Consider the following 24054-nt stretch of genomic DNA (forward strand, 5'->3'; position numbering starts at 1 on the left):
ACACAGTTTTAGTATAAAAATCAGAATGCCCAATTTCATCAACACTAGTATTGTGGCAAGTGGGAAGGACTATGGGGAAAAAAGAAAAGTAAAAGAAATAGGCAATTGCTATATGGGTGGAACTGGGCACTTTTTTTTCTTTTTATATATCTGCAATTGCTATAGTACAACTGCATTGCTCTTTAAAATAGAGCCCAGTCATAGATGATTTTGAGCCTAGTTTTTAATGATTGTATCATTAAATACCTGGTATATATTTTTAAAGCCACATATTTAATAGGGAGGTAAGATCCTGAACACTATAACTCCTTTCTACTCCGTTACTCTCTTTTTAAAAATCTTCAGAATCTGTGAGCAAGATGGGTTTATGAAGTATTGACTCCAGAGAATTTATAAGAGAATCTTTGAAGTGCAAGTATAACAGGTGAGAAATACCATATTAAAGTTCCATATTAAAACAAACAGACCTTTTCCATGCTCTTCTAAATTGTACTGACTTTTCAAAACTGAAAGTTTCTGTGATGACTGCCCTTGTACTGTTCACCATGTAAGAACTTATTCACTTTGTAAGAATTTGTTCACCATGTAAGAACTTGTTCGTTGTGCTTCAGAAGATCGGAGACTGATGAGAATTATGCTTGGGGTGGATTAATGATTGTGCATTGAGTCCCCTGTACAGAATTTTATTGTTGTTAACTGTTAACAACCATTTGATCAATAAATATGAGAGATGCCCTCTCAAAAAAAAGAAAAAGTAATATTTAATAAAAAGGATTTCAATTAAAAAAAAAGAAAACAAACAAAAAATAAATAAATTGTACTGACTTCTTAAATCAGTCTTATTTTTCTAGAACAGCTTCAGATTTACAGAATAGATGGGTAGATAGCATAAAGAGTTCTAATATACCTTACAAAGCTTTCCCTGTTACTAACATCTTACATTAGCATGGTGTATTTGTTACAATTATGGAACCAATATTGATACATTATTTATTAACTAAAGTTCACTTTTCATTCATATTTCCTCAGTTTTCAACCTAATGTCCTTTTCCTGTTCTTCCTGGATACCACATTACATTTAGATATGCCTCCTCAGGCTCACGTGGCTGTGACAGTTTCTCAGTCTTCCTTTGTTTTGATGACCTTGGCTGTTTTTGAGGAGTATTGACCAGGTATTTTCTGGAATGTTCCTCAGAAGTGGTTTGTCTAATGCCTTTCTTGTGATTACTCTGGGGTTATGAGGTTTTTTGGGAGACCACAGAGGTAAAGTGATACACCATCATATCATATCAAGGGTATGTACTATCAGCTTGACGTACGCTGTTGAGGTTGACCTTGATCATCTGCCTGAGATAGTGAAAGATCTTTTGAAAGCATTTCACAACTTGATTATCTGCCAAGAGGAAAAAACAGTTAAAACTAGTGTGGCAATACACATACACGCACACACACACACACACACACACACACACACACACACACAAATACGGAAAGACTCTAATCTGTGACTCCCAGGATGTATTAAATAAGAAAGTATCACGCTTGACATGGGGTCCCCTTCTCTTACTTGTAGACCCATTCTGCTCCAGTTCCTGCCTTGGCATCTATATTTGCTTTGATTTATATCTTAGATATTTATAGTATTTCAGAGATTAAAATGCCACAAGCCCTCCAGAACAATTTGGAGGCTCCACTGCTGAATTTTGTGCTATGAAGATACATGCTCAGTTTTTATGTTAAGGTGGAGAAAGACATCCTTCCTTCATATTGATGGAATAAATAAATGTCATAGGCTTGTCAAATCAAAAATGTGTCTTCAGTGATGAGTGCCAATCACAGGGACCTCCTTAGGTCTGTGGGGGGATAAGACTTGCAGTAAAAGGAGTCAAAAGGAATGGGGTCTTTTAAGCAGCCTAGTTCTCTGCCTCATGTTGTCGTTCTTCCCCTATATCTGATCCATTGAGGGTACTTAATAAAAATATTGTATGAATAACTGAATATTTTAACAAAGAACAGAGAGAATATTAAAAATGAAGTATCCTAGAGATATTGTCACTGTCAGCCCTGCTGCAGGCCTTTCTAGAATGAGCTCCATCCATAGCCCTCATCTTATAAAGTCATGACTCGGTCTTGGAGCTGCACCCCACATACGCACAGAGGTTGGGCAAGGTTTACTCAAGAACTAATTCATAGGCTTATCATCACCTGCTCAGGGATTAGCATACAGAGAGGAGCTGAACCAGCTAGAGTCTTTCCCTTGGAAATTTGGAATAACAAACAAAGATTGAGTTGCCAAGAAGCAACTTTACTGGAACTGTCAAATTGCCACAGGCTTGAGTAGGTCAAGGCCATATGCAAGATGAAGTTATGAAGTGACATAGAAAAGAGAAAAAAAGGCCAGTTGGGAAATACTGACCTTGAGAGAGACTGAGCCAGAGAGAGTCCATGAAAGACAGCAGGGGAGGGAGACCAGTGCTCAAAACTAGGTCACATCCATTCTTATCCATTTGGTTTGTGTGAATTCTTTCATACAACACCAATTCCTCTTCTCTGATGTCAAGTAAGTCTATGTTATTTAGAGTTCAAAGAGCATTACCTAAGAAAAGTAGGTAATGCAGGCCCCTGGCCCACTAACAACTTACTGGGAGACTTTTTTCAAATTTAAATAATTTTCCTTGTAAAAAAATTATCTTGTAATTGTGTATCCTATAGTCAAAATTCCCAGTTTAATTTTTCTCAAGAGGTTTTTTTTGATACAGGTCAGGAAAGAGGAAGAAGATGTAAGCCAAACAGTGGCCACATCCCTGCCTTTCCCAAGGTGAACCTGGAGTTCTTTCTCCAGGTCATGCTCACACTCTTCTGCTTCCTTCTGGATGGTGCACGTTGCAAAAGCATACGATGATGCAAGAATCTGCTTGCTCTTGGGATTACTGGGCTGCTATGTATGGTCATATTGTAGGCATGCATCTTTCCCATCACTGATGATGTTTTTATATGATCAATTTTCTTGTGTGCTTGTTCAAGTAATATTAACACTCTTTTGTTACTTTATAACTGCAAAAACATGACCAAAGAGTATATTAAAACATACCACAAGTAGAATATTATGCATAGTAACTAATTTATAAAACACAACTTAAAAGATGATTGCTAGTCAAACCAACAAAATCACTGAAAATAAAAATTTGAATCATTATGCTTTCCTTGAGCATAGTCTCTGTCTCTTTTCTATAGTAACTTATTTGTTCCCTTTAAAGTAAATTTATTGATACTTTTCTGGTTTTCAATTCTCTAATTTGGGAAAATATTTCTAAAATTTACTTATTTAAAAACAGTTGTGGAGTTTTCAATGAGTTTTTAAAAGCAACTTTTCTTTTTAGTAATGAACAAAGGTTGGCACTTTTTGTGCTTTATCAATTTGTTAAGTACGAAATTTGAAAATATTTTATTAGGTCATATCTTTACTCGAAAAGTAGATTTACATAATTGCATTAGAATTAGATTTATATGATTATATCAATTACGTAATCAAATGGAATTAGAGTTTTTCTGTAGGTCCACAGCATATCAGCAAATAGTGGCTAAGTGTGGTTGATACAGAAATGGATTTTTAATTCAGTTTTGCTTTTTAAGTAAAGCCTGAACAAGACCAGAAGAAGAAGTCAACCAGATGGAGTGAGAGATTCATAAAGGTGAGAGACTAGTAAAACTAAGTTAAATTTCATATCTGAAGTTGAGGCTTCACTTCAGGAGACAAACTTCATATTTTAACTACTTAAAATGGTATTACTACATCTTAAAGAGCAGAACATTTACATATTTCACCAGGATTACTCCCGGGATGGTTTGCAGTATTGAGTAGAGCATTCATGCAACATTGCACATGGATTCCAAAATGTAGGGGTGGTGGGGGTAGGAGAGCAGCAAAGAAAGGTATGCCAAGTGTGTGAAATTTGCAAACCACTATGCATTTGATGCCTTAGTTACATATCCAATGGTTTGTTTATAGAGGGATTTTGAACACTTAACTGAGTTATTCTGGTGACCTTAACTGGACCCAGTAACAGCGCAAACTCCTTTCACTGAGAGAATGCCTTAGTTCATATTTGCTTTGCTACCCAAAGATCGACAGACACTTTATTTACAGGGGGCATGCATAAGCCTACCTATTTGAATTGGTAAAGGTTACACCTCTTAGGCATTGGCATGCTGAATGAATAGACCCAGACCCTATACTTTGTTTCTACATAGGTATATATAATATTACCAAAATAAAACTCTGGTCCTCAGCAGCTATTTACACTCATTGCATTTGTATTTCCAGGCCTTCTAATTTATGTTCCTCTAATCTCTGCCATTTTTTTTGGAAGCTGTTAATGGGTTAAAGGCATGTCTTCTCCTTTCCTTGGAAGCTGACCACAGTGCCCAAGATAATGTTGTATCCACAGACATGTTTCTGTGAACCGTGTGGTCCCTGAGAGATGATAAAGCTGTTTCTACCCTTACAAGACTATGGGAAGAATAATACTTTCTTTTATTTGTTTTAAATCAAGACGTTGGTCATTTTTGTTCCTACCTTTTGTGAAATGCATAACTTATGGTTCTCACATCAGAAGCTCCTTTTCTATTTTCACCACTTATTCCTTCCAGCCATTCTCTCAAATTATAAAAGTGATGAAACCACCATGACTATTTCTATGGAAAACAAGACAAGGAGTCTTGAGGAACTTTACTTTTGCACAAATGGCACCTGTGTTTTCTCCTTTAGTGCCTCTTAAACTTTTCCACCGAAGTAACTCCAAAAGATGGAAGGTCATGAACACAAACCCAGAAACCCCCAGGCTTCAAGCAGAACTTGAAAGCAGTTGCTATAAGCTCATCATTTCATCGACATCTCCTATTTTATCTTACTTATTTTTTTCTGCCTTATGATATTCACATTTGATTTAATACAACATTCCCCAAAGCTTCATATAAACATGGATACTCACAAGAGACATGCCTTGTCCTCCCTGTAAGCAGGCTGCAGATTCACATCAGTGTGTATACTGTAGTTTAAGTATGAGGTAAGAATATAAGAAAGGGACTCCTTTGCTATGTTTTAAAGAATAAACTACTTTATTTATGATATAAAGCATTAAGTAGTGATTTATGTTTACAAACATAATTATGAAGTTGATGGTATACAATAAAATATATATATTATAATAAAATATTACATATTTAAATTCTTACCCTATAATAAAAGCTTATGATTGAATTTTTGTCAAGAAATATGTGATTATTTGTTTTTATAAGCTTTATCTAACAGCTTATTAGAAGCAATAATATTATTTTAAAAATCATCATTAACGCAGCACTGAATGGCTAAGGGCAGGCTCTGGGATCAGGTTTGAGTCCTGGCTTTGCTACTTATCTACCACATGTCATGTCATCTCCTGTGCTTAGTTTCCGCATCTATAAAATGGGAATAATGAAACTACCTACAGTGTCAGATTGCAACAATGATCAAATTGGCAAACCTATGAAAAGTGCTTTGAATGTTGCCTAGTGCTACAAAACTGTTGGTTAAACATTTGCATACATAAGTGAGGATGATGTTGTATTGAGATTTGTTTTATTAAAGGAGCAGCATCAAAGCAGGATTAATTTCAGAGGACACAGAGAAGGTGGAGCTCAGGCCCTGCACACCCACGTGAGTTAGAACACTGAAAATTGACCTGTTGTCCCCCGTCCCCCATCAAACTGTGAAAACAGTTCACAGCCTGCTCTCTCCCCAACTCTCTGTCCCAAAAGATAAGCCATGAAGCCATTGGAAAGAGGCCATCCATCATGACATCAGTTGGTGTAATTATTCTTTAGAAACGCAGTTCTCGTCCTGAGGTGGAAGTGTGCTGGGCAGGGCTCTCAGGAAACACAGCTGAACAGGCTTTGTCTTTCTGGTGCTGTTGTGACACTACAGACTATTGTTCCACAGTATACACTTTTTGTATGTTCCTGCATTTGGACTGGGAAACTTTAACCTTTTCAAAAAGACAATGATGTAGATGCTCATTGACACTGACCTCAGAGACCATCTCTCAGTGGAACCACTGGGGGTGGATTTGTTTCCATCACCTTGGTCCTTCATTATCTTCTGGTGGTAGGGCTGGATGGATATTTTTCATTGTGTTGATAGCCTAGCAACCTGGCTTTGGGAACCAATGTTTACACTGCTTACAATAAGCCCAGTTTTCAGCTGAATCTGCTCCAACTACATACTGACATTATACTTCAGTATAAAAAGGGCTTCATTGTGGTTGTAAGAACATGCAACAGAAATAGGTTTCATAAACAAGGGCAAAATATAGGTATTGTGTATTTAAAAGAACACTGAGAACAAAGCTCTCTAGATGTTTACACACTCGGACCTCTAAAGAGTGAGAAGAATTGTGAGTGTTCAGAGATGAAAGAGCCTGTGAGCACAAGAAGGGGATTCCCATCTGCATGTATCACCGTGGGGGCTGTTGCTGTCTTCTGGTTCACTACCTGCCCAGGGACTGGAAACTGTGAGCCAAAAGAGGCCTTCTCTTAGATGTTGGAGGCACTGTTGTTTTCCCATTGAGCCCAGACAGGTAGCAGCATAACAAAGAATTTATAAAAGGGTGGTAGTCTTTTGCTGCAGAGGATCAATGGTTATTAACGTTATTAAACACATGCATTTATATTTAGCCACTTGAAATGTTAGGTTTCCATTGTCAAAAGTTAGGGTACAGTGGGGACATTGAGAGGAAAGGAGCTGCTGAAATCAGGATTCCACCCATTGAATTTAGTGCTTGAAGAGGCAGCTATTTCAAGAGAGTGTTGAAACCATTATGTGATGATGTGTAAAACTATGGGCTTCATTCCCAGGCAGACTAGGGTTCAAATCCTAGCTCTGCTACTTAATGTGTAAGACCTTTCTAGCTTCTTCCAGTTTTGTGTTCAGTTGCATAAAATGTGGAACTTTCTGAGGCTGTTGTAATGTTTTAAAAAGGTAATGTATGCAAGGTTCCTGCACGATAGATTTTGAATAAATGGTGGTTATTTTTTAGCAGTCAATTGAAAAGCACAAAAGAATAATATACTTTGTGATTTGATTTAATAGCTGTAGATATAGGTTACATTTGGTACAGCTCTCCTGAATCAATTAATCAAGTAAACTTTTCTAAAACCTTTACTGCGTGCCACATCCTTGCTAGGTAGTGCAGATAGGTAGAAAGAAGTCACAACTGAAAAAGTTAAAACTTGTTGGATTGTGTTCTCATGGGGTTGGATAGGATTTGTTTTCACAGTTACAATTCCTAACAAGTAGAGGCAATTAATGAACATTTATGAAATAAGCAAGTGAGCCAATGAATAAATGAATTTATAATTTAAGATATGGTTTCTGCTCTGAAAGAAGCATCCATTTCAGGATAAAGTGGTGTAGGTTCACAAGAAACAGTAGAGAGAAAAACAAGGAAGGCATTGTACTCTGCCTCCAAGATTCCAATCAAAATGTTATTCTGAAAGCCTGACCCAGTAGAATGATGGTGCTTGTGGATTTAGTAAGAGAAGGCTTGCTAAAAGATCAAACCAACATACCTTTGTTGATGCCTGTTACATCCTATTAAACCCTGGGCTAGGCAAAAGAAACGTGGAAGTCAGTAGTGCTTAATCAGGGTTCTTGAGGAGCTCACTGTGCTCAAGAGCTGATATGCTAAAGTCTTTATATTGTTACATTGGGTTGGATTTGCCCTTACTCGATAGAGAGTTTGCCTTGTATTTTACCAAGTGTAAACTAAATCACGTCATATGCCAACTATGCTTAATGAGTGTGGTTAATAAAAACTAATTTTAGGAGTGTACCATATCAGGATGTTACCCAGAAAATTATATGCTGATGAAGTTATGTTTAATAACATTGAAATTACATCTTTTCACATTTTTAATCATAGTGAGCTCTCCATATTCAAGGTGAAATAAAAAGAGACGTTTTAATCTTTTTTCTCCCTAAGAATTCTTTTTTTTTTCTGTAATTATTAGTTACTATCACAACCCATTCACCATGATTTAGAACTCATCCACCTAGAATCTTCCTTTTGGCCATTTCATTGGGCTCTAGCCCTTCAGCACAATTTATAGGAAAGGCAAGCAGAAGAGAAACTCAGATCAGTAATTTATCACACCTATTACCTCTTAACCTCAAAGTTTATACATAAGACAGGTAAATGAAAGTGTTAATCAATTTTAATCAATTCAATTGCATTTTGAATAATGCAGATTTGACCTTGCTTGGCCATTATCTCCCTACTCCCATTGAAGGCAATGCAACTCTCCACTCTCCTCCAGCCGTGACCACAAACTGAAGCCGATGAATGCATCTCATCCTCTCTGGACTCAGTTCTTATTTCAAGGATTGGCATGTGACCCAATTAAAGCCAACAAGATTTTCGAGGTCTCTGGGACAGGTGCTTCCTTACTGGATGCAGATCTAAGAGGATAAAGCATGAGATTCCACTGTGGCCATTTTATAGTTTAGCTGAGGCTGCAATAATATAGCTGAAGGCAGAGCTGAGGTTTCCATGGTATCAGTATAGGCCTGCATGCAGACATGCTGAAGTCATCCCTTAAAAAAAAATGGCAGTAACCATAACCATTTCCTTTTGCTGTAAGTGTTTTAAATGGGATTTTGTGTCACTTTCAACCAAGAGTCTGACCACACCCTGATTTTCTAGAAGAGTTCCAATTCTGGATAACTTTCTTTTTATTTAAGACAAATTAACCAAGTGTCAGTTAACTGTAAAACTCACTATGCCTTAATTTTTATACTACTGCAAGTATTTTCTCATAAAGAACTTTGCAACAAAGCCTGGTATCTTTTTACATAATTTTGTTCTCTTCTTGGTACAGAAAATACTGTTTCTTATTTGTGGATACCAAAGATGATTCTTACATTCTTGTTATTTTTTGCAAGTGGAAATTATCAAAGTAACATTCTTAAGAAAAACAAAAACACCAGATAAGGATGTTAATTTCTCCCTACCGAACAACATAACAAGTCCCATCTCTGGTTCTCCTTACGAAGGAGCACATCCCTCTTACCAAAGGCCAATCCCTCTGCTCATGATTGACTTTCATCCTGACTTTCCTTCAGCAGAAAATTACAGAATCAACTTTCCCTGTCTCTCAGCCTCTTTCTCTCCTAAAAAAAGAAAAGAGAAGGAAAACAAAAAAGACAACAAAAACATATATAACCATATCTAAATGATAAATGAATGAATGAGTGAATGAATAAAACCTCTCCCTCAGCTCCACTTACCTTTCTCATCCTTCTTTTTTCCAGTCAAAATTCCCCCCAAATTATCTTCACCTATCTCTATTCTTAATTTTTCATTAGTTTATTTCTTTACCCACCCCATGTTGACTTCTACCCCCCTTTCTTCCACCAAATGCCCCTCATCAAGGTCATTAATGACCTCACTCTCAAAAAATCCTGTGGTCATTTTTAGCTATAGTCTTCTAATTAAATATTTATATGTATAAATACTTTCTCCTTGGCAAACTTATATAAACCCATTGTTTCAATTATCACCTGTATGCTGTTACGTATATTGCTCCTTTTTTGATTAATGTTTTTACATGTATATATTTTTTTATTCAGTCTTCCTATATGATCATATTGAAGTGAGTTTCTTATACACAGCATATAGTTAGCTTTTGGTTTTTCCTATTCTGCCAATCTCTGTCTTTTACATGCCATATCTAGACAATTTACACTTCATGTAATTACTAATAAAGTGGGGCTTATATCTTCTATTTTATTTGTCTTTCCGTTTCCTCTGCTCTTTGTTTCTCTATTTATTTTTCCTTGCCTCCTGTGGGTTATCTGAATGTATTATAGCTCTCCATTTTGAGTTATTTACAGTGTTTTTGAGTGTATCCCTTTTTATAGATTTTCTTTTAGTGTTTTAGTGGAATTTATCATTTTTTCATTCATACCAGTGTTTTTTCAAACATATCAGTGTTTCATGTAACTTATCACCATCTGTGGTTCTTATTGTACCAATTTGAATGAAATATAAGAAACTATCTCCCTTTAATTTCCACTTTATTTCCCTATTTATAATGTCAATATATTTTGGTCCCCAGAGTTCAGAGTTAGTATGTAATACTGTCCCAAAGAACCACATATTAGTTAAGCAAATTTCTGAGTGTCCTGTCATTCTTACCCCTTTGCAGTGGGCGATTAGTGGAAGACAGTGCAATGACTGACTAGGATAATCTGATGTGCTCAGTGGAGGTGACCCTAACCTGCTCAAAGGAGACATTATCCTTGCCCCAGGCATGATGTAAATTAATTTTTCCAATATGAATATTGGAATAATTTGTTATACTAGGGAGTAAATCATATGATAGTTAATGAAAAGAAAAGGAAATATTTTGGGTTTACAAGATACATTTGTTTTCTGAGAGCTTCAAGTATCTTCCAGATATTTTTGCCTTTCATGATTTACCTAGAAAAATTAAAAAGCTGATGGAGTTTGGACAGATTCAAGAAATACACTAGTAAGAAGAAAGACCAAATAGGAAAGGAAAGGAAGAGATGAGAGAAATGCGGGAGCAGAGGGATGAAAATGAGAGTGGAAGAAAAAAGTTTTCTGATGAATGTTCAATGTTCTAAAGCATTTGCTTGGATCTTACTTACAAAACTGATTCAAATAAGTGGCCTTTTCTTTTCTCTCATTTTTTGACTAGCTAGTGGGTGCGCTGCAGATTTTCAAATGATCATATTCTACAAGTTTTTCTGACAAGGAATCTTGTGGGGAATGTGTAAATCAAGCACCTGCCGCAACACAGTTTCTCTTCGGTGTCTCCCATTAATACCATTTCCATAGGTCAGCCCAGAAAACCTCAGTGATTGAATGGGATGGAAAAAAAAATGGTCTCAATCCTTGAATCCTTTCCTATTAGATCACTATCATTATCTGTAATCAGTTCTGTATATAATTAGAGGAGTTTTTCTTGCATTACAAAAACTGTCCCTAATTATATGTTATTTGCAAATTGCTGCAGATCTACATTCATCTTTATGATGAAATGAGGGTCTTGCTACTCACTGTATTAATATAATTTCTACACTCTCTCCCACCACAAATCTTCTGATTCAGTGAACAGTCATGTTCAAAATGTTTTTTTGAAAGCATTCACCTGTCTTTCTTGCATCCCCACATGTTCTATGTCAAAGCACCCATTCATCACTTGTCTGTCCTCTGTCAAGAGCAGATAGAGATAAGTCATACTAGGCAAAAGCAGACACTGAAAAGGGCTTTTAAGCAAATGTTGCATTTCCTACCTTGAGGTTCTGACACAGATGCTTACAGTAAGTATTTTTTTGTTCCTTTGTTTAAAAATGTCCAGCGAAGTTATAATAAGGGATATCCTTTCAGGATGGACACCTTCTAGGGAAAAGAGATTCTTTTACACTAAACAAGTTGGTCAAGGCTGACCTGTTACTGAGAAGGGACAGGATCATGGAAAAGAAGTTGATTGTTTCTTCAAACTTTTAGCACACTTAGGGATTCACAGACCCACAAAGTGAGAGAAAATTTCTTTGAACTAGAACAGTTTAGAAAGTCAAGGAATACGTCATTGGTGCAAATGATTCCATAATCTTCAAAATTTATTTCAATGACTGACTAATTGTTGCCCAAAAATTGTTCTCAAGACCAAATAGAAGTCCCTTATTTTATGTTCACTAACAAAATTCCAGCACTACCAGACTGCTCACTGACGAATAGAAGGTAATTCAAGGAGTTAAAATGTGTCCCTAAGATTTATACAAAGATTGTGCATCTCAAGAATTAGTTCCAAGTATTTATAAATATTAAGAAAACCATTTTCATTTTCAAGTTTGATAAGTCATACTAGGCAAAAGCAGACATTGGAATAGGCTTTTATGCAAATGTCGAGTTGAGACATAGAGGATAAGTTGTGGTAAATAAAAGCAGAATTTAAATCCTCATTCTGATGCTTATTTTCATCGGAACTAAATGACTCAATGGCAATAAAAGGAGTTCTTCATATTGTTATCCATTATTTAACATTTACCTGTTAAACATATTCATTAAAAACACTTAACATAGATTATATTGTCTTTAGTTTATTTCTTCCATTTTCAGCAATGCAAAAATTCCAGTATATTTGAAAATAGTATGAAGAATTATCACAGTATGCCATTAAATGATAACTTAGTGTAGGAATCCTCCAGGATACCTGAGAATACTTAAATTTTCATCATCAATATTATTACAAAAATATTTATTAAGAGCTTCTCTACAATTGTATTCACTGTGTTAAGATACTTGGCATTCCTTAAATAACCCAGTATGGTTCAAATACTTTACATTCTCTTCCAATCTTCTCTCTTCATCTGCCATTCATATTTGGTGTACAGGATTCAGTGTTTGGCCCATGTATGTGACACCTTCCTGGGTAATCTCACCCCCCTTTACCAATGTTAATGACTCTCAACAAATATTACAGTATCGCGAGGGCTAGAATAGCATGGTTGAGACCATAGGCTCTGGCCATGAACTTAGGCTGCCCATGTTGAAATCTCATCTTTGACACCCACAAACCTCTTCAAGGTTCAGTTTTTCCATCAATAAAATGCAGAGAATTATAAAACCTAGTTGTTAGAGTTGTGAGGTTTATATATGTAAATATAGTCAAGTGCTAGAATACTTTGTCACATGGCAAATGGTCAGTGTTGGTTGTTAACTTCATGCAGACGATGCTCAGATCCAAATCTCTAACCCATCATCAAAACTCTAGATCTAAACACATCCTTCAGAAAAATTGTCCTATTAGCCTCTGTTAGTATCATCTGGGATGCATATTCAAACTGTAGATTCCCAGACCTCATCCAAAATTTCATGAATCAGAGTACTTGGGAATGAGACTCAAGAATTTGTACTTTAACAACTATCCTAGGCATTCTGATGCAAAATAAAATTTGTAACCACCTTACTAGGTTTGTATTTACTGCCTCTAAGTCATCTCTTAAGTCATCATGCTTAAGAAACTGAACTTGTCCCAAAATTGCTTTATCATCTCACCCTGAGAAAATATCTTTTTAGTCATTGGCATCATCTGCCCAATATCCAACAAGTCATCCTGGAGTCACCCTTGACTTCTGACCCTGTCAATTCCACAACTGATCCCTCTGTTTTCCATATTTCCTAAATATATCTCCCTTCTTTCCATTCCTGTTGCTATTGACTCCATTCATTCATTCATTCAACAACTAGTTAACAGAGCACTGACTATGTGGCAGGCAAGGGATACAGTCATGCATATGTCAAGATTTCAATGCTATGTAGCTCAGGGCTTTATCATCTCTTTCAGATTGCAACTGCCTACTAACTGATTTCTCATGTCTCCAGTCTTCATTGCTTTCAGATCATCCTTCACATTGCTAACTAAAATTAAGATAAATCAGATCAGTCTTGTGTTTAAAGCCTTGTCACTTCTAAAGTAAGGTCAACTTCCAAAGAGTCAGAAACAACTTTGCCAAGATATGCCAATATCTCTATTGCATTTCATGTTACTCTGTCCACCTAGGACTTAAGCTCCATGAACATTGCAAAATTTGCAGGTCCCTCTCACACACAACTATAAGATGTGCATGCAGAATTTTTTGTGAGCAGAGATGGAGGACCTTTAACCCAGCCTTACAGAGGGGAAAGTTTCTGGCTTCGTGCCTCAGTACCTTTCCTAGGCTTGTTCTTTCTCACAGCCTCTACAATCCCTCTGTCACCTCACTCCACTTAGCTCTTTCCTGGTTTACCTCACTCATCCTTCAAGATTCGTTCTTCCCAGTCAACCCCTACTTCCTCATGCCAGCCTGGGCTAAGTGACCCTCTGGTATCTCAAAGAATCCTAAGCACTGTGTTCAACATGTTGGAATAATATTGTCTATCTTCCTGGCCAGACTGAAAACTTCTTGAATTCCTCACAGCCATAGGAATAGAGGCACCCTCCTAGCCTAATCCTCTCCCTTTCTCTTCTTACTCTCCAGTTTCCTCATGGTTTATGATAATACATCAAAGTTCTGTCCAAAATCCATCCTTCTCCCCTTATTCTGCCACCAGTTGCACCTTGGCTGTCCTTGGTTCAAAGAGTCAGCATTCCAAAGACTCTATCCATACCTGCAAGGTAGACCTAGGATAGGCTGTACCACCTCTGGGAGAAGGCTCAGGTGATCAGGGAAGGGAATTCCAGGTCCCAAGTAATCAGAGCATGGTCTGGGTTGGGGTTGGGACCTGGGGCAGACACATTCACTTTACCTCATGGGGAGGCATGAGGCCAGAGGCAGGGTCTCTAAAGCACAGGGTCCAAAGGAGGGACCCTGATGATCTGAGTCTAAGGGCAGGACTGGTCCTGTTCTGAGCACAGAGCAATGCCTAGTACACAACAGGCATTTAATACAGGCAGTCAAAATGGAACCTGACTCAGCATTTCCTGACCTGCCAACCTCAATGTCATGACAAACTCCTGTGTGGTCATCAACTGTGAGATACGTGCTGAGAAAATTTAGGAATTCTTTTTTTTTTAAATAAAAATATTACCACAAATTCAGAGTGGCCACTTAAATCATGTCACTTCCACTTGCAATCTGAGCAGCTTTATGGTTGGAGAGGAAGTGGTGGCAGGAGGGTTGAGAGCTGCTGGGGTTTGCACAGCCTACTCAGTTTGCATGACTGCTCAGTTTGCATGAATGGATTTCACCATTAATAGCTGTGAAGATTAAAAATTGTACTTTTACTCCTCACAATTTTATTTTGGTGGGGGACTTACCCAAATTTTAGTTTTGGGTAAGAACATGAACTAGATTGCCTAAAAAATAAACGTACTTAAAAATACTGGTGGTTTATTTTCACCAAGAGGGTGGTTTAGTTTCAAGCCCTCTAAAGAATGATGAATTGCTCTTAATTGGAGGTATACTAATGAAATGTCATGGACTTTGAGGTTTCAGATGAGGATTTCAATTTCAACCCTAACACACATATGTTTCCTTGAAAATGTAACTTTAGTTTTCTTAGTGTAGCTCTAGGTCTGAGGGGGTCCTCAGCTCTGGGCAGTTCACTCTGGATTAGATGAGACTGAAAAATGACAATGGGACATTGAAGGGTAAGAGGGTTTATACCAAGTTTTATTCTCGTGATGGCAGATTGAGGGCTAGAATCACGTCTGCTTCCAGCAAGTATACATGCAACAAGCACATCTCCATTTCTGACTCTGCTCCAGGCTCTGCCTCCACTCTAGGCTCTGTACCAAGCACTGGGCAGAGCTCTTGATATAGCAACACAGGCAATAATGGCTTACTGTGTACAAGCATGCACCTGTGCAGTAGGCCAAATATTACATCATTGCACATGTACAGCGGGTGAGTAGATTAGGATCAGGTGAGGATCCTAGCCAAGGAACTTCCATTTCCCCTACACTGAGATTTAATATTTCCATACAATAATGGGCTAAAGACACCCACTTCACAGGTCTGTGGTGACATATAAAATATAAGCAAATTATCTGGACTCTGCCTGATAGGGGCTGTGATTGGCATGTAAGGGGTGACATGTGATCGACTTTTATTTTCATTGGTATCTATTAGCAGGACATGGGATGAGGAAACAAATAAAGAAGAACACACCTAGAACTAGGTGGACACATAGAAAGTTGACTTGCAATTGGACCAAAATCATGTTAGAGACAATCTTTTGGCCATTCCTGATAAATGAAACAAACACCAAACTAAGACAACTAAACTTTTCTTCTGTCTGCCTTTTAAAAGAATTCTTTAGTGGTTCAGAGAATAGGCAGACAGGGGCCCTTACTGGCACCCAGGTGATGGGGACATCCAGAGGGGGAGAGAGCAGCTCTCAGGACACAGCCAGCCAGACATGCCCAGGGAGGGAAGCTGGCGTCCCAGCATACTGACAGCCCTCTGGAAGCCCAGTCACAAAGGCCATTTATAGCAGAGCTCGGTCTCAGGAATAGGGAGGGCTTGCCTGGAATTTGGGAGAGCAACAGAATGGGCCCAGCCCACAGGTAAGTGCCCATAGGATGGGAGATGTGCTGCAAAGGAGACTACTGGTCAAGGTCACCCTGGCAAGAAGGAGAACTGAGGCTGCAGATAAGAGCTGAAATTCTCTTAGGTCTGAGAGTCATTTAATGCTAAGACCTATGAGTGTAAGTGGAACTGAAGAGTCTCCTGGGAGACTGGGGAGTGGAAGCAAATGAGTGAAGCAAAATGGTCAGTTGGTAGCTAATGTGCATGTATACTGATGTGTATCAATTTGTTTAGTTATTAATCCTCAACTTGGCTGCTACAAAACTCGGTCTCATCCACCCCTTGTGGAGATTAGTTTTCATAAACTCACTTTTTTTGCTGTTCTTCCAGAATCTTCTGGACATAGATAAATAAAAATACCAGTCATCTTTGCAGGCACTTTTTTTTTGCCCTTACAGAGTAATATACCCTGTACAAACTATTGTCCAAACAGAAACCATTTTGATTCTGGTGGATAAATATCAGACCGAAAGAATCATTAAAGACCATCTTGCCCACTAATTTGGAAACTTCTTTAGCCATTGGCAAATGTAGTTTTTACAGAGGTATGATATATAAAAAAAGACACAAAGGGAGTGCTTTGGGTGAAGAAAAAGGATGTTTGTTGGACTTAGGAGGGAAGAACTACTAGATTGCTTCTCTCCCTCACCAGCTCCCATTCTCTGTCCAGAGAGCAGAGTTTGAAAAATGCCAATCTAGTCCAGCTACCAATTTTTCATCTCCTTTAAAATCCATGTCAAGTAGCTGCCCACCTGCAAGGGAAAAATCCTTCACTCTCTGAAATAGCATATTCTGTCTTTGGCCAGTACTTCTTTTTTTTTTTTGTACCACCAAGCCTTGTCTTTCTGGAATGTCCACACATCGGTACTCTTTAGCGCCCCAGCATGAATTTTATCCTGAGAGCCCGTGATTTAAATCAAAAGATTTGATGGAACTCCTAACCTGTATATTTGGAGTATATCTATGTTTCATTCCTTATTGCAAACATTATCATGTCAAAAAGAAAAAAAATATCACTTTTGGAAAAGGGAAGATGTGTTCGGAAGCATTCTCAACAGGATTTTGGAAATAAACAGTATATAAATTAACCATGCATATATATAAACAAAAGCATATAAACAAAAGCACAGTCCCTAAGATAAAATATCAAATCAATGTTGGAATGTCAAAATAAAAACAACTAACAAAATTGCCTTAGCAATAAAATTTTCTTGAATGAAGGAAAAAAAAAGCAAATGTGGGTCACAAAAGTATATTGAAGGCATATTTATAATAAAAGAAGTTAATACATTGTTGACCTATGAGAAATAGTGTACACAGCAGGTGTCGTTTTAACCTATCTTTCCGAGATAATATGCATCATTTAACCTCAAAAATAAGGTAACTATTAAAGTGAATAGTGTAATTGTCCTTCTCATGTCGTGACCTACATGTAGTACAGGTTCTATATTTAGAATCTGTCAATATTTAACTTAGGATTGAAAACAACTATATCAGGTTGGCTTTAGGGTACAGTGAGTTTCATTTTCATAAGTAAATGGACTTTCTGGTTATATATTCACAGTGTGAATGTAGCCACCACAGAAATTAATATAATTTTAAATTGTAAATAGAAATACAGCTCTGGATAGCAAAATCTAGGTTTGATATTTAAGACAAAGGATTGGAGTCCCAATTTGCCTCATGCAGCTGGGATGTCTTAAAATGGTGTGTATTCTAAGATGAGCGGACAGAATGGAAATTGTATCATACAAGGAACAACGAAAGTGGGAATACCCCAGTTTGGAGAAGAGATGCCTCAGGAGAGAATTGCTAGTCTTTCCCAGGATCTGGAAGGCTACCAGAGACATATCAGAAACACAGATATGTCTTCACACATAGAAATGTTCAGAAATAAAGTAGACATCAGAAGAAGTCAGATCCCTGCAACAGGATACTCAAGCAAAAGCCAGGGAACCATTTGGTGGAGATGTGTTAGTTAAGTGATTTTTCAAATGTAGTTCAAGACTATTTGAGAGTCATAAAATGAAACCAACCTAGTGGGTCATTACAGGCTTTTTTTCCTTTAAAGATAATAAAATAAGAAATATTCATGTTCTGGGCCTGCAGGAAAGGTGCAAATTATTTTGTTATTATTTCATGAAACTTATGTCAACACACACACTAAGTTGTGTTCTAGGTCTCAGTGTCAAGTGAATATCTTTTTGTGAATTGCATTAAAAAAAAGTCTGAAAGGAACTCTTCTAGTTATTATCTTCATAATTCCCAAGAGAAAATCAGGAGTCAGCCATACCTGAAATTGCCTCTCAGTCACAAAACTTGTATTTAATCTCTGTGGTTAAATTTGAAAAATAGAGAAAATAATGATACTTACTTGTAAATTTACATATATATATATGTGTGTGTGTGTGTGTGTGTGTGTGTGTGTATTGCATTTTAAAAGATATATGTAAATGCTTAATGCTTTTTCAAGATTACATAAGTCGTTATTTCTGTCCTTCTTCAAAATTACTTCAAAAAAATCAGAGAACTTTTTTTTAACACCATTCCTTATTTTCTTCCTTCATTGCCACTGACATGGAAGATACAGGTGGCCCTGATAAGATAAATCAATAGGACAACGTCCCTGGGAACGGGTTGTGGGGGTGGGAAGGGTAACAGGGCATGTGCCAGCAACAAATACAAGAACGTGATTCATTCTCAGATGCCCAGATGTAGCTCCGCTGCATTTTGCAATGACTTTGTGGGGAAAGGAAGCCTTTTCCATTTCTCTTCAGTGGCTCTTTTGCAACTGTTACCGTCGGCTGTCGGTGTCTTCTCAGCTGGGACTGGACCCGCATGTTATCAGAGAACAGAACGTCTAGCCCCTCGTGTGTGAGCCCCATTGTCAGACAAGGGCACTGTGCGCCGTGCTGCGCTGTTGGTGTTTATTGCTGTTTGAGTAACAGGAAGAAACCTGGTACTTTTGTACTGTTCAAACACTCCTCCTATTCATGGCCACTGTTTGTACCAGAGAAAAATGTTCTCACAGAGACGCCAATAATTTAGAAAATATTTGAAGGAGAGGTTGAATAGTTTCTATTGGTGGCTTTATTAGTGATCTCTCTTTCTGAATACAATGCAACTCTGTTATAAAGTGTTCTCAGCTACAGATTTGGTGTATTGCAAGCCAAATCTTGTTCCCCACATACAGAGCAAACTATCTCCGCAAGATAAAAAGCCTGTAATATGTGTAATTCTCATTCCTGACTTCTGGGATAATAGGATGAGCTGTAATAAATACAAATGTGAATATAAACATGCTGTGTTCATTTCAAGATGAAAAAATTAATTAAATAAAATAAAGCATGAGATGTCATTGCAGATATTTTAGGAAGCACACAAATATATAATGCAATAGATATACATTTATAATATATGTTAATTTATACATCATAAGATATATATATTCTAATATATATTTGTATATAATATGTATTTATAATATATATAATTATATATTTTAGATAAAAGTTTTCCAAATTAGAGTACTGACTTTGGTAGATGCAAGAGACATTTAGACTTTGAGGAGTATCTGGAGATGTGTGAGCTGCTGATATATCTCTCCAGCCCTTGAATACAATAAACCAGTACAACTGAGGAAGACCCCATTCTTTGAAATATTTAGAACATATAGTGGGTTAAAAGTCCTCGAAATCAAGTGTGTAGAATTAACAATTTTATGTACCTATAAATGGATTTACTGTCTATTTCCAGCCCCCATGCTCCTTGGTTGTGTGCATCTTCCAAGAGGCCCTTCTCTGGCCCAGGGTTTCAAGAGCAGAGTGGCATGTGATATTTGGGTCAACATCTCATACAGACATCCCCTGAAATACACATTGTCCTACTGGCCATTCATCATTGTTCCATGCAGATCCAGACTGGGTTGTTCCATGTTCCCAGATGCAAGCCACATGGCATTCAGGTTTCTCCTAAATACTACCAAAGGCCCTCTAGGGGGCACAGAGGTCATTTCGTGTGCTGCTGTGCCATGCTGAGCCCTGAGAAACTCCCCAAGCCTGTCCAGGGTCAGCCTGCCTCGGCGCCTCTCTCACATGCAGAGGAGACTTTCTCAGTCATGAATCAGTTTGGGATGTGGAGGGACTAGGAGGTTCCTTCAGGCCTGACTGCTTCATGCTCTTCTTGGATTTTGTTGCTTCACCCAAACTGGACCCAGGAAGCCTAGAGTTCTAGAGCCTTCTCTTCCTGTGCACACGGTGAAGGCGTATTTTCTCTTGGTCTTGCTCCTTACCTAGGACTATGCCAAGAAAGAAAACCCAGATCCCTCTGTGCTCAGAAAACATGTAAATTGTCTGGGATCTTCCTGCCTTTCCTCCTAAGGTTTGGCTTTAGACCTAGGTACAGGACTTTTTCAGGGATGCACAGTGTCCTCTCGACTCTCTCCTCCTTCACTCAATCAGACGCCTTGTGCAGAATCCTGAGGCTTGGGAAAGCTTTGTTCTTATGCATTCAATATTCTCCCAGATATACTGTCTAATTTTTGAAACCCAAAGCCATTTCTCTCTGCTTTTGCTGTATCATCAATTCTTAGAGAAAGATCTAACTGATTAAAAGGAAAAATGTCAGGGATGCAAGAAACAGGAAGAAAAAAAAACCCCTTTCTTTCAAACAACTTTTTTGGCCACAGTACTGTTGTTTCTATTGGTTCTGTTGGCTTTAGCTACCATTACTAGAGGAGCGATGGGGAGCTCAGAACTGTGTGAATGTGTGGATTGTACTGGCCTCTCTCTTTTTCTGCCATTAGAAGATTATCTGGGCAAAGCATAGTGAGAAATTCTGATCATTAGACCAGACAGACGTACTTGAAAATATCATCTTGGGTCAAAAACTCATCTAGCTCAATACTTCACTTTTAACAGAGGTACCCAGGACCATATTATAATTTCTTTCCATGACCCTAAGGAATGAAGACATCATCTCTAACTTCATAATTTATTACTAAATTCATTCACGAATTGTTTTCTCTTTAAGTCTGTTTATGCTTTATCTATTATTCCAGGCTAACATATTCTAAATTCTTACTGTTATGTAAAGTAGACTTTTCTCACAATTTAATAAGCTTCAAGAGTTACCTCTAGGATGAAGTAATAAAGGAAATAAGCCCTCACTTATCTTTTCTGTAGAAACCAATCATCCCCTTATCTGCTTTGTGGTTTGGATCTTGTAATCTTCTGTTATGTTTTTCTTGACATATAAGGAAATAATTTTACATATTAGAATTTTTGGCATACAATATTATTTTTTAACAAGTAGACTTCCTAGTATCCTAATGAAGCTAGAATGGATAGATCATTTTGTTTCCAGAAGGATGGAGAACTATATACATACACAGCTTGTACTGATTCTAAAATACCTCCTGGACATAGTCTGAGTCTACCTGTTATGGGAACCACTTGGGCAATCTTTGTGACAGTCATGACTTGGGAGTTTGAAGTACATTTGTGACTTTCCTGTTCACTCATACAATTCCGAGATCATGTGGGATATTATAGGAGAAAGATGATGGGATTTGGAGCCAGAGACATGAGTTCTAATAGTGTCTCCATCCTCACTAACTTTGTGATCTGAGGAAATATTTCATTTTCTGAGTCTTAATTTTCTCAGGTATAAAACACAATTAATAAAACTTAGCCTTCAGTTTTGGAGGTAAAGACTTCCTGTGTTGAGTAAAATATAAGTATTAATTGTTATATCACCTTGAAGCCTTGACACTCTGGGGTAGCCAGGAAAAATCAGTCCACTTACCTCTGCTCTAAATGAAGAGTCTCTTTCAACCAAGATATTATCAAATAGGGTTGTTTTATGGCATATGCTAGAGGCACAGAGCTGTATCCTCAGTCGCTGAGGTCAGGCTGGGTAGCTGGATGATTTTCCTGCTACTGGGACTCATACTAATTCATTCATTCACTTGTATAAACAATACGTGTTTATTGAGCATTTACTATGTACCAAGCATTGTGCTAAGCATTTGGGGAAGAAATCTGTGTAAGATATGGTCCTTGCTTTCATAGTCTAGTTGGAGGTGAAAGGGGACACAAATATAAACAGATAATTATAATACAAAAATGTAAGTCCCATACTAGACGTATGTCTAAAAAACTGAGAAAGCACAAGGGAGGAAAATAAAAATTCTGCCTGGGCCAGCAAGGGATAGTTTCATAAACATTTATCTCAGCTCTTTTGACCAAAGAAGATTTAGAAAAATGGTGTGTGTGTGTGTGTGTGTGTGTGTGTGTGTGTGTGTGTGTGTGTGCATATGTGGTGGAATTTCAATGTATTCTAATTTGATAAAATAAAATTCACAATATATATTCCTATTTTTATAGAGTGTAGTGAGTACCTCTGACCCCCTAAATCCTTTATAACTTCAGAAGAGGTATTCATTCTTTTAATGGACAGTATACTCTTAGAAGGGATTCATCAAGTTGATTAATGGACAGGCTACTTAAGGTATTTAGAGATTATAATAGGTCAACAACTTCAAGTCCGTTTTTGACATGAATTCATTATCTTTCCCCCGAGGTCCTCTCTCACACAGTTCAGCTCTCTCTACTATGCACTAAGGTACAGGGTTTTAAAGCGATGATTATATGAGGCTGGGATATCTAGTGTGATCTAATGGGAACTCAAAACATTCAAAAAGCAATGTTCACATGTAAACAAGTAATAAGGGAGACAAACCGGAACAAGCAGAAATCCTAGACTTTAACTCACTCTGCTGAACAACTAGTGGTACTCAATGGCTATAGGACTAATGTTAAATAAATTTCACACCTTCATTTCCCAATGTTCTCTGAAATGAAAGCTACCAGAGCAGACCTCATAGCAGTTAACTGTTTCCAGAATCTGTATGAAAACCCCCAAAATATGGGTTCTAAGAAGCATATTGGGAATCAAATAACAATTTGTAAATTCATAGATATATTTTGATAAGAATTTTCTTTTAATATTTATCCCTTTAAACTTCAGGAGGATGTAGTAAGCTAAGAATTGCATCCTGAATGCCCCAAGCAAGTCTATTTTTTAACAGTACAAAAAAAAGCAGATGCACAGATATTCAGAAACAGATGAACCAAAAAAGGGCCTAATGACTCAACATTAACTTAACAGTGGGTTGACTTGGTTTTAGTTCCAGGCATGGGCAAAGGTTCAAGTTGGATCTCATGTTATTCAAACTGGTTTTCCCACCATCTTTAGTTACATCGTGACGGTACTCCCACCACTATGCCTCAAATACCAAACACTCTGCCAATACCTTTACTGGATTAAAGAAAAGAGAGCTCAATTAACATGCTTGATACCCCCAAATAGCACATATCTTTTTGCACTAGAGCTCCTTGTTCCCTATTTCTTCTAGGCTCTTTCACTGCACCTCTTTGCTGCCAGCTGTTTTTGTAGACAGTGAATCTGTAGAGGGCAAATGCACAGTTCATTGTCCAGCCAACTTCCCACAAGGCTCAAACCTGAGTTTCAAATACAGTATCATTATTTTGTACAAAACTTCTAGTGCTTTCACATGGACTGCAATTCTTAATATTTGCACAATCCAAGGAATGTCTCCATTTATCTGTCATGGAAGGGAAGAAGAGTGGCTTCATCTTGTCTGAGAGCCCTAAAATAGTCCACAAAGACTGCTGGATCCACCAGGCAGTAATGCTGATAGATTCAAACCATAAACTGCTCTTCTCCCCACAATAATAAGTATGTCATCCTACAAGGTTTGGCAAACCACACAGAGCAAAATGGGTTTGTTTCCATAATCCCAGGCCTCAGGCTTAGTTTTCGATTAGCAAAAGTCCACTTGCATAGGAAAATGCAGAATATGTTTCCAAATACTGTAGGGAGTATTAATTTTTGCC

Source organism: Manis pentadactyla, chromosome 12, assembly GCF_030020395.1.
Source record: "Manis pentadactyla isolate mManPen7 chromosome 12, mManPen7.hap1, whole genome shotgun sequence".
In the NCBI taxonomy this organism is placed as follows: domain Eukaryota; kingdom Metazoa; phylum Chordata; class Mammalia; order Pholidota; family Manidae; genus Manis; species Manis pentadactyla.